Below are 16,878 nucleotides of genomic sequence, written 5' to 3' on the forward strand. Positions count from 1 at the left end.
AACCTATGAGGCCTGGCACACAGTGGGCACTGGGCAAGCACATCGTTTTATTTTTATATTTAAAGTTCTGGGGTGCATGTGCAGAATGTGCAGGTTTGTTACATAAGTAAACGTGTGTCATGGTGATTTGCAGCACTTATCAACCCATCACCTAGGTATTAAGCCAAGCATGCATTAGCTATTTATCCTAATGCTCTCCCTCCCTCCACCCCACCTCCCGACATGCCCCAGTGTGTGTTGTTCCCTTCCTTGTGTCCGTGTGTTCCCACTATTCAGCTCCCACTTATAAGTGAGAACATGCAGTGTTTGGCTTTCTGTGTTAGTTTGCTGAGGATAACGGCTTCCTGCCCTTTCTATGTCCCTGCAGAGGACATGATCTGGTTCCTTTTTATGGCTGCATAGTATTCCACAGTGTACATGTACCACAGTTTCTTTATTCAGACTATTATTGAGGGGCATTTGGGTTGATTCCATGTCTTTGCTATTGTGAACAGTGCTGCAATGAACATATGCATGCATGTATCTTTGTATTAGAATGATTTATATTCCTTTGAGTGTATACACAGTAATGGAATTGCTGGGTCAAATGGTATTTCTGGTTCGAGAACTCTGAGGAATTACCACACCATCTTCCACAATGGTTGAAGTAATTTACATTCCCACCAACAGTGTAAAAGCGTTCCTATTTCTCTGCAAACGAGCCAGCATTGGTTGTTTCATAACCTTTTAATAATCACCATTGTGACTGGTGTGAGATTGTATCTCATTGTGGTTTTGATTTGCATTTCTTTAATGATCAGTGGTGGTGAGCTTTTTTTTAATGTTTGTTGGCAGCATGAATGTCTTCTTTTGAGAATTGCCTGTTCATTCCTTTGCCCACTTTTTAATGGGGTTGTTTGTTTTTTTCTTGTAAGTTTGTTTAAGTTCCTTGTAGATTGTGGATATTAGACTTCTGTCAGATGGATACATTGCAAACATTTTATCCCAATCCATAGATTGCCTGTTCACTCTGATGATAGTTTCTTTTGCTGAAGCACACACTTTTTTAAACCTATGAAGAAGGGGAAAACAATCAGGCCCAAGCAGGGAGAAAGTCAATTGCTCCTTGACATTTATTCCTAACTTACCCACAGGGCCACAGGAGGCAAACAACTGTGTCTGCCACATGATGTTCAACTATCCTCTGCCCCGTATGAGAGAGGGGAAAATCTGGCTACAACAGTCACTCCATTAATGACCAGCATCAATTTGGCATAACTAACACAGGTGCCCCCTTTCTCTTCCTCCCCTGCAAAGGTGGAAGCTGACTTGCAGGTGACCTACCCAATCAGATGGGCTCATTCTGCAGACTATGAGGTAGACTCTTCTAAGATATGAGGTCCAAGGTCTAACACATAAAATCAAGGTAGCACTGTCACCCCCAAGGTTCCTGACCACTCCCACACCCAAATTCTCTGTATCCACCCCAACCCAAAGAATCCCTTAAAGCTTTGTTTTATGTGACTAGAGAGGAAAGCCATGTGCCTCGGTCCTCTCTTTCTTAAACAGTCTATCAAGAGCCTGAGAAAATATTCCTGTTCACAGGCTGAGAAATTCAAGATTTCCCTTGCAAACAAAAGCCAACAACCATGAAAACAAGCAAAGCAGGAAACTGGACTGGACAAAATGGTGGTGCAATCTCCTCCCTCACTCTGGGCAGATAAAGAGCAAGCTAGGGCTGAGCCTGGCCTCCTTATCTAAAGAGGAACAAGGGATTCTTGGGCAGCTTCAGGGAAGGAGCACCTGAATGAAGGATGGAAATGAGCGGAGATCTCTCAGGAGGCTGCGTCCTGACAATGGCATCATCAGCATAAGTGCAAGAAGCCCATAGAACTCTCTCCAGCCTCAGGGTTGACTCCATGCTAGTGAGTTGTAAGAATTCTCTTGAGTTGCACTTTAAGTCAAATAAAATTGCTATGGAAAAACTGAGAGGACATCAGAGAGAGAGAGAGAGAGAGAGAGCTCAACCACACTGATTTTCTTTCCCTCCTTAAAAGGGTAGCAATCCCAGAGTTTCAATGGACCACAAATGGCAAGTCTGCATGAACACAAGGTTTAATTTTTCACTGAAAAAAAATGTGTCACTGTGGCTGTCTGTAATCAGATGGCCTTCCATGACCAGTTGGACCAGTTAATCCTGTGATTCAAGCAAAGACCTTTGGTTTTTCGTTTTACCTATGTTGGGTACCCAGAAAGCATTAAGACAAAAGGTGTCAATGACATTCAAAGTAAACTCCAGTGTGACCAACTTCAAAAGAATAATGTATTATTCCGGGCCTCATTCCTCATGGGCATTTTGCACCTACTTCCTGATTTGCATCCGAGTATGCAGATTTCAAAGTCATAATAAAGGTCCCACTTCTCTACTCTTTAAGAAAAATAAGGTCATGTGCACTGGCCTAGGTAAAGTCATTTTAGTTGGTCAATCCCCATCCAGACTAGGCACCAATGTAGTTTGGAACGATTTTTTTTTTTCTTTTAATTCATCATGTCCCCATGGTAGCCCCAAGCTTTCTTTTGAAAATGGTAACAGATGACATGAGGCCTTGCTGTTCATACCCTGCCATCCGGAGAGGGAAGCGGAATAGAGGGTGTCAAGTTGAAAGAAATCAACATTTGTCAAGTGCCCATGATGTGCCAAGGAAGGGGGAAGGGAGGCTTGTTTTGAACTAGAAGAAAAGAAACTGGATCTTAGGAGGCCCAGGATAGAACCAGCGGGGCCTCAGCTTTATCTGCTCCTCACCTCCCTACCTACCAGGCCCTTGGGGAAATTTAGAACCAGGGGAAGGATAGAGATCATGGAGTGCTCACCATTGGCCGAGAGACACATTATTTCAGGCCAACATGCAAAATGTCAAGAGGAAGAAACTGGAAGGATGAAGCCATTGAAGAATCCATTAGCAAGGGCCTGTAAAGCCTGGAAAGCACAGGGTTGTATAAATATGAAACTCACCAGGCAACACAGAGGAGCAACGAGGTGGCTGGGCAAGCTGCCATATCCCAGCACCTGGTACTCCAGTGGAGACACAAGAAAGACACAGCCAGAGAATTCCGTCACACAAGAGTTTTGTGTACCATTAATTAATTCATTAAATGTTTTTTGAGCATTTACTATGTCTTGGTCACTGTGCAAAGGTATAAAAGATATCTAAGATATAGTTCCTGCCCTTAAATGAGCTCATATTCTGATGGGGAACTGCACATTTTAAAAGATAAAATGCAGTGTCAGATGCAGTGGCTCATGTCTGTAATCTCAGCACTTTGGGAGGCCAAGGAGAAAGTATCACGCGAAGCCAGAAGTCTGAGAGTGACTTGGACAACATAGTGAGATCCCGTCTCCATGAAAAAGAAAAAAAAATTAGCCAAGTGTTGCGGTGTGCATCTGTATTCCCAGCTACTCAGGAGGCTGAGGTGGGAGGATTGTTGGAGCCTAGGAGTTTGAGGCTGCAGTCAACTATGATTGTGCCACTACATTCCAGCCTGGACGACAGAGTAAGATCCTGTCTCTAAAAACAAAATGAAACAAAACAAAATGCAAACTAATAGCAAAAATAGAGTTTTGCAATGTGTATTCAGGGTATAATCAGAGGCAGCAAAACCAGGAAGCTCCTCAGGTAGAATCCTTAGGAGTTTTTTCTAAATCCAACTCTGATTTTCTTAGAATTTAGACATCTTACTTCCTGCTTCTGGTATTATATTACCTGTTACCTTAGATTGTTAAATTGCTGAGAGTGTGAAGATTTTTCTGCATCTTCATGGGTATCTGGAACATGAAAATAAAAGGATTAGAAATATCTTCAGAAGCAATGAACAAGCTAGAAAGCCAACTGATCTTTGGAAAGAAAGGTTGAGGGTCTCTCTTATTAGACATTAAAACCTCCTGGCCGGGCGCGGTGGCTCAAGCCTGTAATCCCAGCACTTTGGGAGGCCGAGGCGGGCGGATCACAAGGTCAGGAGATCGAGACCACAGTGAAACCCCGTCTCTACTAAAAATACAAAAAAAAAAATTAGCCGGGCGCGGTGGCGGGCGCCTGTAGTCCCAGCTACTCAGGAGGCTGAGGCAGGAGAATGGCGGGAACCCGGGAGGCGGAGCTTGCAGTGAGCCGAGATCGCGCCACTGCACTCCAGCCTGGGCGACAGAGCGAGACTCCGTCTCAAAAAAAAAAAAAAATAAAAATAAAAATAAAAAATAAAAAAAATAAAAAAAAATAAAACCTCCTACAATATTAATTAAAATGCAGCATCGATTGAGCAATGGATAGAAAATTCAGTGCACAATATATAGCATGCCCAAAAAAGTTCACAAATACACGTAGTAGTTTAGTATATGAAAAAGTTTCCAACTCAAATTAGTGATGAAAGTCTGGGTTATTCAACAAATAGCAGTAAGTACCATTTGCAAAGATATCCATTTTGTCATATAATGACACATCTTTCCCATCTATATCAAAATTAATTCCAGATGGACTGATAATTTAAATGTTTGTAAAATCAATCTTCACGTTGCTAGAGTAAAATATGGGTGATGATTTATGAAACTCGAGCAGAGAAGGATTTCCTAAGAATGACTAAGAATTAATCAGCATCAGAGGATAATGCTGATAGATTTTACTCCGTGTAAAGAAAGAATGTATGGTGTCACTGCCTCCCATTGACTTGAGGCAAAGGGCGACAAAATGTCAGGGAGATACTCTAAGCAGACACTTTGACATTGGGGGAGGGTGCATTTGCTGTCTTCATTTTCCAACAATAATCATGTATCATTGTATAATAATAAATAAAAGCATGTTGTTTTTTACATAAATATCTGAGAACTCAGTTTTCTTTTTCCTTCTTTTTTTTTTTTTGAGATGGAGTCTTGCTCTTCTGCCCAGGCTGAAGTGCAATGATGTGATCTCTGCTCACTGCAACCTCCGCCTCCCAGGTTCAAGTGATTCGTGATTCTCCTACCTCAGCCTCCTGAGTAGCTGGGATTACAGACATCCACCACCACACCCAGCTAATTTTTCTTTTTGTATCTTTAATAGAGACAGGGTTTTACCATGTTGGCCAGGCTGGTCTCAAACTCCTGATCTCAGGTGATCCACCCGCCTCGGCCTCCCAAAGTGCTAGGATTACAGGCATGAGCCACCAAGCCTGGCCTGAGAACTCCATTTTTGAAGTATTTTTCCCTTGACTCACCTGAAAAACAAACAAAAACTAAAGTTGACATGTTCCCAGTTAATTATACTCTTTTTAAAAATTTATTTATTTATTTATTTATTTAAAGATGGAGTTTGCTCTTGTTGCCCAGGCTGGAGTGCAGTGGTGCAATCTCGGCTCACTGCAACCTCTACCTCCCCGGTTCAAGCAATTCTCCTACCTCAGCCTCCCAAGTGCTGGGATTACAGGTGCCTGCCACCATGCCCAGCTAATTTTTTTGTTTTTTTAGTACAGACGGGATTTCACCATGTTGACCAGGCTGGTCTCAAGCTCCTGATCTCAGGTGATCCACCCGCCTTGGCCTTCCAAAGTGCTAGGATTACAGGTGTGAGCCACTGAACCCGGCTAGTTAAACTCTTTTGCATACATTAAGATGCAATTTTTCAAAGTAACCCAATAAGGTAAATGATTTCATTTTATCTCTGCCTCTGGTTAATGAAGATATTAGGACTCAGTAGTGTAGAGAGTTGTCCAACATCACACAGCGAACAAGAAGCAGAACTGTACAGCATCCCCAGGCTTCGTGCTCCATGAGCTATGCTATGCCCCTACCACCACCACTGCTACTACTGCACGAACAATTTCTTCTTCTTGCAGAGCTATCTTTAAAAAAAAAAACAGGCCGGGCGCGGTGGCTCACGCCTGTAATCCCAGCACTTTGGGAGGCTGAGGCAGGCAGATCACGAGGTCAGGAGATCGAGACCATCCTGGCTAACACAGTGAAACCCCTTCTCTACTAAAAATACAAAAATAAATTAGCCAGGTGTGTTGGCGGGCGCCTGTAGTCCCAGCTACCCGGGAGGCTGAGGCAGGAGAATGGTGTGGACCTGGGAGGCGGAGCTTGCAGTGAGCCGAGATCACGCCACTGCACTCCAACCTGGGCGACAGAGCAAGACTCCGTCTCAACAAACAAACAAACAAACAAAAACAAACAAACAAAAACCAGTCCTTTCAAAAATCAGTTCTTATTTTAATAGTATTATTTCTATATATCCATATGCTCAGGCAAAACGTACTACTCCTATCACTCTTGTCCCCAACTTTTCCTAAATGATATGCAAAGAAAACACATAACCTTGAATAAATAATAATTTAAAAGGATAGGTCATTCAAATTAACACATGCAAAATTGTGCATTTCTGTAAGAAGTTACAAAGTCTAGAGCCATAACTCTGTATGCTAAAATACATGTTTACTTTATATATTAATCAAAACACTTAATCTCTCAATCCAATATATCCGCTGTTCCATTTATTTTTCCAAGAACCCGTGGGTGGAAATTAGCTTCACATTTATGTAACTACAGGACCATGTGTTGGCTTTGCCAAATCTAAAGAACACAAGCTCTTAGGAGCTACATGAGAACCAGGAACTTGTCAGTTTTTCTTTTCTTTTTTTTTTTTTTTTTTTTGAGACGGAGCTTGCTCGGTTGTCCAAGCTGGAGTGCAATGGTGTAATCTCGGCTCACTGCAACCTCCACGTCCCAGGTTCAAGTGATTCTTCTGCCTCAGCCTCCCTAACAGCTGGGATTATAGACATAAGCCACCACGCCTGGCTAACTTTTTGTATTTTTAGTAGAGATGGAGCTTCACCATGTTGGCCAAGCTGGTCTCAAACTCCTGGCCTCAAGTACCAGGACCCTCTATCCGCCCATCTCAGCCTCCCAAAGTGCTGAGATTATAGGCGTGAGCCACCACACCCAGTCTCTTGTTAATTTGAAGTTACTATTCTATCCTAAGCATTTAGCATGGAAGGGACTCAACAAATATAAATGACTGGATGAATGAATGAAGGGATGAATGAAGATCTGGTTCAGGGGGAGATAGGCCTCCTGTCCTTAGGAAGCCAAAATGTGCTTACAACTTGTATTTGGCATTATTTTCAGAAAGGGACCTTCTTCATATTATAGTGGCTAAAAATAGAAAACTACCTAAATGTTAAGTCACAGGAGATTAATTAAATATATTACAGTCTAGACATGTTCTACAATTAAAATAACATTACAGAAGTCAAGTTGATGTATCACTTAGAATGTTTTCAGTTTCAAGTAACATAAAACCCTGACTGAAATTGACTTTAAAATAGTGACTTTTATTATTGCACATATCAGGAAGTCCAGAGGTAGAAATTTCAGGGTTGGTTGATTCTAAGTTTCAATAATGTCATCGAGGGCCAGGTTCTTTCCATCACCCTTGCTTCGCCACCCTCATGGGTCACATTTGTCCTCGTGTCGATCTCTGTCTCAGTTTCAGGATAGCTACAAAGCTCCAGGCACCACAACCAACAAACGCCATGTCCAGAGGCCTCAAGGACTTTTTCTTCAGGTCTCTTGTCTAGGATCAGGGAAGCTTTTCTCAGAAGCCCCAGCAGACCTCTCATTATCTCTCAAAAGAGACATGTGCCCACCCCTAAACTACTCACTGGAAAGAACAGCAGATGACAACTATTGGTATAGACCAGTTAGGATGAACCCCTATGATCATGGATGCAGTCACCTTCATCTGATGAGGAGGAGGAAGCCTCTGAACTAAAGTGAAGAAGAGGTATCAGATGTATCCATCAGGATAGACTAGACTATGCAGTAACAAACAACCCCGAGATTCCAATGGTTTAAAATAACAAAAGTTGGAGCTGCGTGCAGTGCTCATGCCTGTAATCCTAGCACTTCGCAGGGCTGAGACAGGAGATCCTTTGAGCTCAGGAGTTCGAGACCAGCCTGGGCAACATAATGAGACCTCGTTTCTACAAAAAATAAACAAAATTAGCCAGGTGTGGTGGTGCGCAACTATAGTCTCAGCTACTCAGGAGGCTGAGGTGGAAGGATCGCTAAAGCCCAGCAGGTCAAGGCTGCAGTGAGCTGTGATCACACCATTGCACTCCAGCCTGGGCAACAGAGCAAGACCCTGTCTCAAAAAATACCTATAAATAATAAAATAAAAAAAATAACAAAAGTCTACTTCTTGTGTCACATGTACATCATATCAACAAGGTCCTCTTTCACCATGGTCTCTCGGATATCCAGGCTGATGGAGGAGTTCCACCTCAAACGTCGATAATCACCTTACCACAAGGAAATAGAGAGCCCTGAAAGGGGTCAGCTCAGTAATTAAAAGCTCTCACCTAGAAGTTACATGTTCCTTCCACTGTCAACTAGGCACAGGACCCCACTGGTCACAGGGATGTCAGGAAGTACAATCTTACGACATGCCTAGAAGTGAGAAGAGCCAGAAACATTTGGCAAATAGCAACATATTCGGTAAGCAATGGAAAAATATTCTGGAAACCCAATATTAACTTTTAAAAGCATGTGGGGAAATACTATCCACTGTTTTATCCCAAGTATCACTTGGAGGATGTGGGTATATAATAAGCTGGAAATAATAATTATCTTAACAAATGGCAATACAATTTCTCTTAGAGACTGTACTACATTTGTTTAGGAAGACACCTCATTAAACATCTTGGGGTGGAGGTATGAACCTGAAAGCAAGGTCTATTGGAGGATGAGAACATAAGGGAAAGCCAGCATGCTCTATATTAGAAATAAAGAAGAATTACAGATGAGGAAAAGCAATGAAGAAAGAACATAGGAAGGGCTGGGCGCGGTGGCTCAAGCCTGTAATCCCAGCACTTTGGGAGGCCGAGACGGGCGGATCACGAGTTCAGGAGATGGAGACCATCCTGGCTAACACGGTGAAACCCCGTCTCTACTAAAATACAAAAAAAATTAGCCGGGCGAGGTGGCGGGCGCCTGTAGTCCCAGCTACTCGGGAGGCTGAGGCAGGAGAATGGCGTGAACCCGGGAGGCGGGGCTTGCAGTGAGCTGAGATCCGGCCACTGCACTCCAGCCTGGGCAACAGAGCTAGACCCCGTCTCAAAAAAAAAAAAAAAAAAAAAAAAAAAAAAGAACATAGGAAGGAATCGGAGGGAATTGCCAAGCACCGTCAAGTATGGCCCCAGGACTTCCAGAGATCTTAAAGCATAGCTTCTCAACCCAGACACAGAGAGAGGATGACTCTTTTGGGGAGGGCTGTCCTGTGCCTTGCAGCGTCCTTGGTCTCTGCTCACTTAGAAGACAGTAGCACTTGCAACAACCAAAAATGTTGTAACAACCAAAAGCGTCTCTGGCTGTTGCCAAATGTCTTCTGAGTGGCAAAATCTCCCTCTGTTGAGAACCCTCCCTCCCCAAATGCCCTAAACCTTAAGTGGAGTCTACCAGATATGCAAATACTTTACCTGAGTTGTTTCTCTTGGAATATGCAAGGAGGGGGCAAATTCCACAACTGAGGTCAGTGCGAGTCACAGAGTAGAGAGCAGGGGTCCAGCAGAAGGAAGAAGAACCCAAAGTGGCCGCCTTCCCCTCTCCTCCCAAACCCCAGAAATTCATGTAGCTTGCAGTGGGCATTGTGTGCTTATCCTGAATGTGAAAAGGGGACGGAGGTGAACTAAATTTCCAAGATTTAAAGAGACAGGGAGAATACAAATAGATACACACATAGAGACAGTAAGAAGGCATAGGATAATACATGTTAAGGCTTCCTCCCCAACATCCATTCCTTCTCTTAATACCTCCACCACTGGGTGAAGACACGGTGTCTGGGTGCATCCTCCTGCCCCTACCTCCCAAAGATCCAAGTTGTTCAAGCAGGGTATTCTCATGTCTTTTGTTTTAGTGATTAGTTCACAAGTGGGCCAATCCAAGTAGAGCTCAGGACTCTTGTGCAAAAGCTATGAGAAGTGAGGCTCCTCCTCCCTGTGAAGATGGATGTGAGAGCCTGAATCCTAGTCTTGTTGCCAGAAGGGAAGCCAGTCCAAGAATAAAGCCAGTCAATATTCAAGAGTCACTAGAGAACGATGAAGAAACTGAGCAGGAGGTCTAATCAAGCCAGTGTGAAACCTATCCTGCCACTGTTTCAAGTATATAAGCCAAAATAATTCCACTTCTTGTCTAAGCAAGTGTGAACTGGGTTTTCTGTTACAGAAAGCCTTCTCACTGATTAACATACAGATAGACAGGCTACATTAAATATATATATGTGTGTGTATATATATTCACATACACACATAATTTAAAGGTCTAGATCAAAAATCATCAAAAATTAACAGTGATGCAGATTGTAGGAGCGTGGGCAAATTTAATTTCCCCTTTATGCTTATCTGAATTGTCTATAAAAAATATGCATTAGTTTCACTAGCAGAAAGAAATCATTCGTAATAATGTAGTATTTATGGGTGAAGTGGCATGGTCCTGGGATTTATTTTAAACTACCTTAGCAAAAAAAAAAGTTGGAGGGAGATAGATAAAACAAACTTGGCAATATATCAATATTGATATTAATGCTAGGTGACAGGGACATAAGGGTTCTTTGTACTATTCTAGCTTTTATAATTTTGAAAATTCACATAATAAAATGATGAAAGAAGGAAGGAAAGAGGGAGGGAGAGAGGGAGGAAAGTGAGGAGGGAGGGAGGGAGAGAGGGAGGGGGAATCTGCAGAGGTTGTTGTAATTACCATTGCTGGCTTTGCACTGTGCTGCATCTGTCCTGATGGGTCCTGAGTGTGCCTGTCCATTCCTGGCGACTTCCCATGGGTGAACACATCCTTCATAACTTCTCTGTCCTTCATCTGGATTGCACTGCTTTGGAGGTGGCTGTGAAACCTGGACATCAACGCATTGCTCAGCAACCTCCCCGCCCACCCCCGTCCATCACCAGCAACAAAATGTGTCTATTTATATTTGTATCAGTACTGCAAAAAAAAAAAGCATATATATATATATGTATATACATGTGTGTGTGTGTGTGTGTGTGTGTGTGTGTGTGTGTGTGTGTGTATTTTCAGTGTTGGACTTGTTGTCTTATTTTGCAGTAGCATTTGAAATAATGTCAGATGTCCCCATTGTGACGGGGAGCTTCCATGAATTAGATTAATTCCGTGAATTGGATAAAATAAATCCAGACATTACTGAAATTAACTAATTTTCTTTATAAAGCATCTGATGACAGTGATGAAAATCTGGCATCATTTAACTGTGTGCAAAGTTCTTTTCCTGCAAACGGAGACAATTCATTTAGAATACAGCTTCATTTTCTTACATGCAAAGAAAATTCAGAATGAAAAGGATTTAAGTGAATTTAGAAAAATAGATACGTAGTCTTCACGGGGTGATATGTAACCTTCCTGCTGTAGGTTCCTGTGTTGAATCCTCGAGACTACTTGTTATTTGTTTTCTAAGGTTGCATAACCAATTGCTACAAACATGGTGGCTTAAAACAACAGAATTTATTCTTACATTTCTGGAGGCCAGAAGTCCAAAATCAAGGTGTCCACAGGGCCACACTCCCTCTGAAGGCTCTGGGGGACAATTTTTCCTTGCTCCTTTCAGCTTCTGGTGGCTGTCAGCTTTCCTTGTGGCCACAGCACTCCATCTCCACCTTCGTCTTCATATGGCCCTTCTCTTCCAGGTCTCTGTGTCTCCTCTTCTCTGTCTTATAATGTGATTACACTTGTCATAGGATTCAGGGCTCACCTGGATCATCCAGAATAATTTCATCTCAAGATCCTTAATTACATCTGCAAAGACTTTTTTTGAAAAAAATAGGTCACTTTCACAGGTTCTAAGTATACATACCTTTTGGGTGGACTACCATTCAACCCACTACACTACTTATGCTAACTTGGAAGCAGATGTTAACATTTCTTCAGCAGTTTTGGCAATGTTACCACTGTAGCACTTTGAATGCCAATCAATAGTTTGTGTCACTTACCCTTTCATCATCAACTTTCTTAAGAAACAGAAACTCAGCACTTAATTTTTTATTAATCATGCACTTAATTTTTAACCTCCTTGCTGCTGAAAGCATTTATTGTAAAATTTTAGAAAAATATTAACAAATAAAAATAAAGCAATATTTGTGATGTCCCCCATACAGTAACAAGACTACTCTAACAAGAGCATTTGGACTATGCCCTACAGATTGACTACTCAGATCCTATTTCCCCCACATTTTTTATGCACACATAACCTAAAATCTGCTTTATTTCCATCAGATGGTGCAGACTAATGGTCGACCAGCTTTGCACATCTCATAAACTGCAGCAGCAGCCATGGCACAACTAGATGGCACACCAAGTGACCAGCAGGGGTAGCCGCATCAAATACCTCCTTAGATCTGAAGGAATTAGCTGTTCTGAGCCACTCATACCCAACTGCACTTAGTTTCATCACTGAGTGCCCTGCATGCTATCCTTGAAAGGGAGATGCTAGTTATATTCCATCTAGAAAGAATGGGAAAAGAAACCCAGCAGAAAAGAGTGGGATTATTTTTGGTCCTTTTTCAAAATTACTAACATATTAAAGTGAGAATTTCAATCACTGCTATACAGCGTTGGAAGAAGTTGTTCTAATCAACAGGTTTACCAAATACTTGGCTTTATTTAACTCAATCAATAATAAAAATACTTTATTTAAAATAAAAAATCAATCTGGGCACAGTGGTGTTCATCTGTAATCCCAGCTACTTGGGAGGCTGAGCTGGAAGGATCGCTTGAGGCTGGGAGTTTGAGGCCAGCCTGGGCAACATAGTGAGACCCCATCTTTAAACAAACAAATAAATAAATAAAAATAAAAACATAAAAAGTCAGGAAAATTACAAACTACATGTAAAGGCAGGATAGTAGAGACAAGTTAGGACCATGCTAGGCAATCAGAGACATGAATTATCTTACCTAGAACTCACATAGGTTTTCCATCTCTATAGTTTAACCTCTTCCAGAATGTCATACATGTGGAATCTTCCTTCTGAGTCTGGCTTCTTTAACTTGGCATAATGCACTTAAGATGCATTCATGTTGTTGCATGTATCAATAGTTTATTATTTTTATTGCTGAGCATAGATGTATCAAAATGTGTTTATCCATTCACCTGTTATAAGGCATTTGACTTGTTTTCAGTTTTTGGTGATTACAGATAGTATTGCTATAAATATTCATGTACAGGTTTTCATTTCTCTAGGTTAAACATTTAAGAGTAGAATTGCTGAGTCATGTGGAAAATGTATACGTAATTTTATAAGAGATTGCCAAACTGTTTTTCAAAAATGGTGGCTATCCTTTGGCAGTCCTACCTGCAATATATGAGAATCCCAGCGTCCTACCTGCAATACATGATGATCCCAGCGTCCTACCTGCAATACATGATAATCCCAGCGTCCTACCTGCAATACATGATAATCCCAGCGTCCTGCCTGCAATACATGATAATCCCAGCGTCCTGCCTGCAATATATGATAATCCCAGTGTCCTACCTACAATATATGATAATCTCAGTTGCACTGAATGCTCACCGGCACTTGGTCCTGCCAGGCTTATTTGATTGTTTTTTAACCACTCTAATCAGTATGCAGTGGTATCTTTTATGGTTTTCATTTGCATTTACCTAATGAATAATATTGAGCTTCCTTCCACATACTTATTTGTCACATATATGTCTTGTTTGGTGAAGTGTTAACATTTTTTGCCAATTATATAATTGAGTTTCTTTCTTTCTTACTGAGGTTTGAGAGCTCTTTATATATTCTGGACATAAGTTTCTTATCAGATATGTGAGTTTAAAATATTTTCACTCAATCTACAGCTTGTCTTTTTATTCTTTTAGCAGTTACTTGCTCAGAGCAAGAGATCTCAATTTTTATGAAGTTCATTTATCAAATTTTTAATTGATCATGTTTTTAGTATTATATCTGAGAGAAAACTTTCACTGAACTCAAGATCTCAAAGATTTTCTTCCATTTTTTTCTTTTAAGAATTTTATGGTATTTTATGTTTAGTTCTCTGACCCATTTTAATTTTTAAAAGGTATGAGGTTTAGGTCTAGGTTCTTATTTTGTAAATGAAGGTCCTATTAGTACAACACTGTTTGTTGAAAAGACAATCCTTTCTCCATTGAATTGCCTTCCATCTTTGTCAAAATCAACTGATAATACTTGTGTGGTTCTGTTTCTGCACTCTCTGTTCCATTTATCTATGTGTTTGTCCTTTTGCCCATACCACACTGTCTTCATGGCTATGATGTTACAGTAAGTCTTCAGTTCAGGTAGTGTTAGTCCTCTAACTTTGTTCTTTTTCAAAACCGTTCTGGCTATTGTAATTCCTCTGCCTTTCCATAAAAATGTTAGAATCAGCTATAAAAATCCTGTTATTTTATTTGGGATTGCATTGAATCTATATCAATATGGGGAGGATGGACATGTTAATAAGACTGAGTATTTCAACCCATGAGCAGAATATATTTTTTCATTTATTTCCATCTTTGTTGATTTTTTTCATTAGCATTTTGTCATCTTCAGCATACCGACCTATATGTACTTTGCTAGATTCACAACTATTTCATTTTTTGATTTTTTGGAGCTATTGTAATTGATCCTTTCTTTGTAATTTCTATTTGCCATTGTTCATTGTTAGTACATACATATACGAGGTTTTTATATTTACCATGTATCTTGCAACATTGCTAAACTCATTAATTCCAGTTTTCTAGAAGATTCATTGGAATTTTCTATGTAGACAATCATGCCATCTGTGAATGGAGGCAGTTTAATTTTTTTTCTTTCCATTATAAGTGCATTTTTACCCTGCTATACTATGGCTGGAACTGCCAGCATGATATTGCCTTATTTCTGATCTTAGGGGGAAAGCATTCTGTCTTTCACTATTAAGTATGTTAGTTGCAGGGTTTTTGTTAATGCCATTCATCAGATTAAAAAATTCCTCTATTTCTAGTTTGTTGAAAATTTAAAATACAGATAGATTTTGAACTTTGTCAAATGCTTTTCTGCATCTACTAACATGATTATGTGTTTTTTCTTCTTTAGTAGGTTAATATGGTATTTGCACTGATTGACTTTCAAATGTGAACCAGTCTTCATTCCTGAAACAAACGCTACTTAGCCAAAATTTTGTACATACATTACTAGATTTAATTTGTTAATATTTTGAGAATTTTTGTATTTATGTTTATGAGGGAAATTAGTCTGCAGCTGTCTCTCCTGCTGTATCATTGTCTGGTTTTGATATTAGAATAATTCTACCCTCATAAAGTGAGCATCCTCTTTTACTTTTCTGAAGACATTGTGTAGAACTGATATTATTTCTTCTTAAAATAATCACCAGTGAAATCATAAAGTTTTCTTTGTTGGAAGGTTTTTAACTATAGTTTGTTTAATAGATAAGTACTAGTGAGGTTATCTATTTCTTCTTGAATGAGCTTTGGTAGTTTGGGTCTGTCAGGGAATTGGTCCATTTCATCTGTGTTGTTAAATTTATTTACATAAAGTTGTTCTTAATATTTTCTTACAATTTTAACTTCTATAGGGTCAGTAGAAAGGCGCCTCTTTCACTCCTGATTTTGGAAACTTGTAGTCTTCTCTGTCTCTTGATCAGTTTAGCTGAAAGTATTTCCTTTTTCATTAAAAAAATTTTTTTTTAAGAAACAGCTTTGTTACTTTGGTTCTCTACTGTTTTTCCTGTTTCATTGATTTCTGCTTTAGTCTCTTATTTCTTTTCTTGTGCTTACATTGGACTAGTTTGCTCTTTCTTCTCTGGTTTCTTAAGGTGACAACTCTCATGGTTACTCTTTCATGGTGTATGCTTCTTTTATCCTCTTATTTTCAACCTATTTGTATCTTTGAGCCTAATATGTGTCTCTTATACACAGCATATAGTTAGATATGACTTTTTATCCAGTTTTTTAATCCACTGATTCTTTCTTCTGCCATCTCAATTCTGCTGTTGACCCCTTCTAAATAATTTTACTTTCAGTTATTGTACTTCTCAATTCTGAATTTCCATTTAACTCATTTTTACAATTTCTGCCTCATTGAAAGTCTCTATTTATTGAACCATTTTAGCCATACTTTCCCTTAATTCTTTAGTTTCCTTTAGTTCTTTGAACATATTATACCTGCCTTGAAGTCTTTGCACTCTAAATCCAACATTTGATACTAAGAGACAGACAGTTTCTAATGACTGCTTTTTCCCCCACTGAATACAGGCACACTTTTCATTTCTTTGAAGGTCTTATTTTTCATTGAAAACTGAATTTGTGTGTGTATGAGAGAGACAGGGTCTGGCTCAGTCGCCCAGGCTGGAATGCAGTGGTGTAGTCTCGATTCACTGCAGCCTCAGCCTCCCAGGCTCAAGCAATTCTCCCACGTCAGCCTCCTGAGTAGCTGGGACTACAGGCAAGTGCCACCACACCCAGCTAATTTTTGTGTTTTTTATAGAGATGGGGTTTCACCATGTTGCCCAAGTTGGCCTCAAACTCCTGAGCTCAAGTGATCCACTTGCCTCAGCCTCCCAATGTGCTGGGATTACAGGAATGAGCCACTGTGCCCAACCAAAAAAACCTGAATATTTTAGGTAATATATCATAACAAATCCAATATATCATTGGATTTTGCTTTTTCCCTGCTGAAAGTTGTAGTTGTTGTTACACTGGCTGGCTTTTTTGGTTTGCTTATTACTTTGCTGAGTAATTTACCTGTACTAAATCTGTGCAATCTGTTTCCCTTGAAGTGTTCAGCTGTTGATGTCTTTACATTCTTTTTGGTGGTGGTGGTTTTAAGCCTGGCTCCCTA

General features: G+C 40.3%; 1 long non-coding RNA gene across 1 annotated transcript; it reads right to left on the minus strand.

The window, feature by feature from the left end:
- Positions 1–2,762: 2,762 nt before the first annotated feature.
- On the minus strand, positions 2,763–13,285 carry LOC105464926 (uncharacterized). The gene is made up of 5 exons (XR_011617033.1): positions 12,971–13,285; positions 11,535–11,824; positions 10,754–10,901; positions 8,362–8,449; positions 2,763–3,802 (listed from the first exon to the last, which is right to left on the minus strand). It is a non-coding gene; the product is annotated as an uncharacterized lncRNA (long non-coding RNA).
- Between the last annotated feature and the right edge of the window lie 3,593 nt (positions 13,286–16,878).

The sequence above is a fragment of the Macaca nemestrina genome, chromosome 19 (genome assembly GCF_043159975.1).
Source record: "Macaca nemestrina isolate mMacNem1 chromosome 19, mMacNem.hap1, whole genome shotgun sequence".
Classification (NCBI taxonomy): domain Eukaryota; kingdom Metazoa; phylum Chordata; class Mammalia; order Primates; family Cercopithecidae; genus Macaca; species Macaca nemestrina.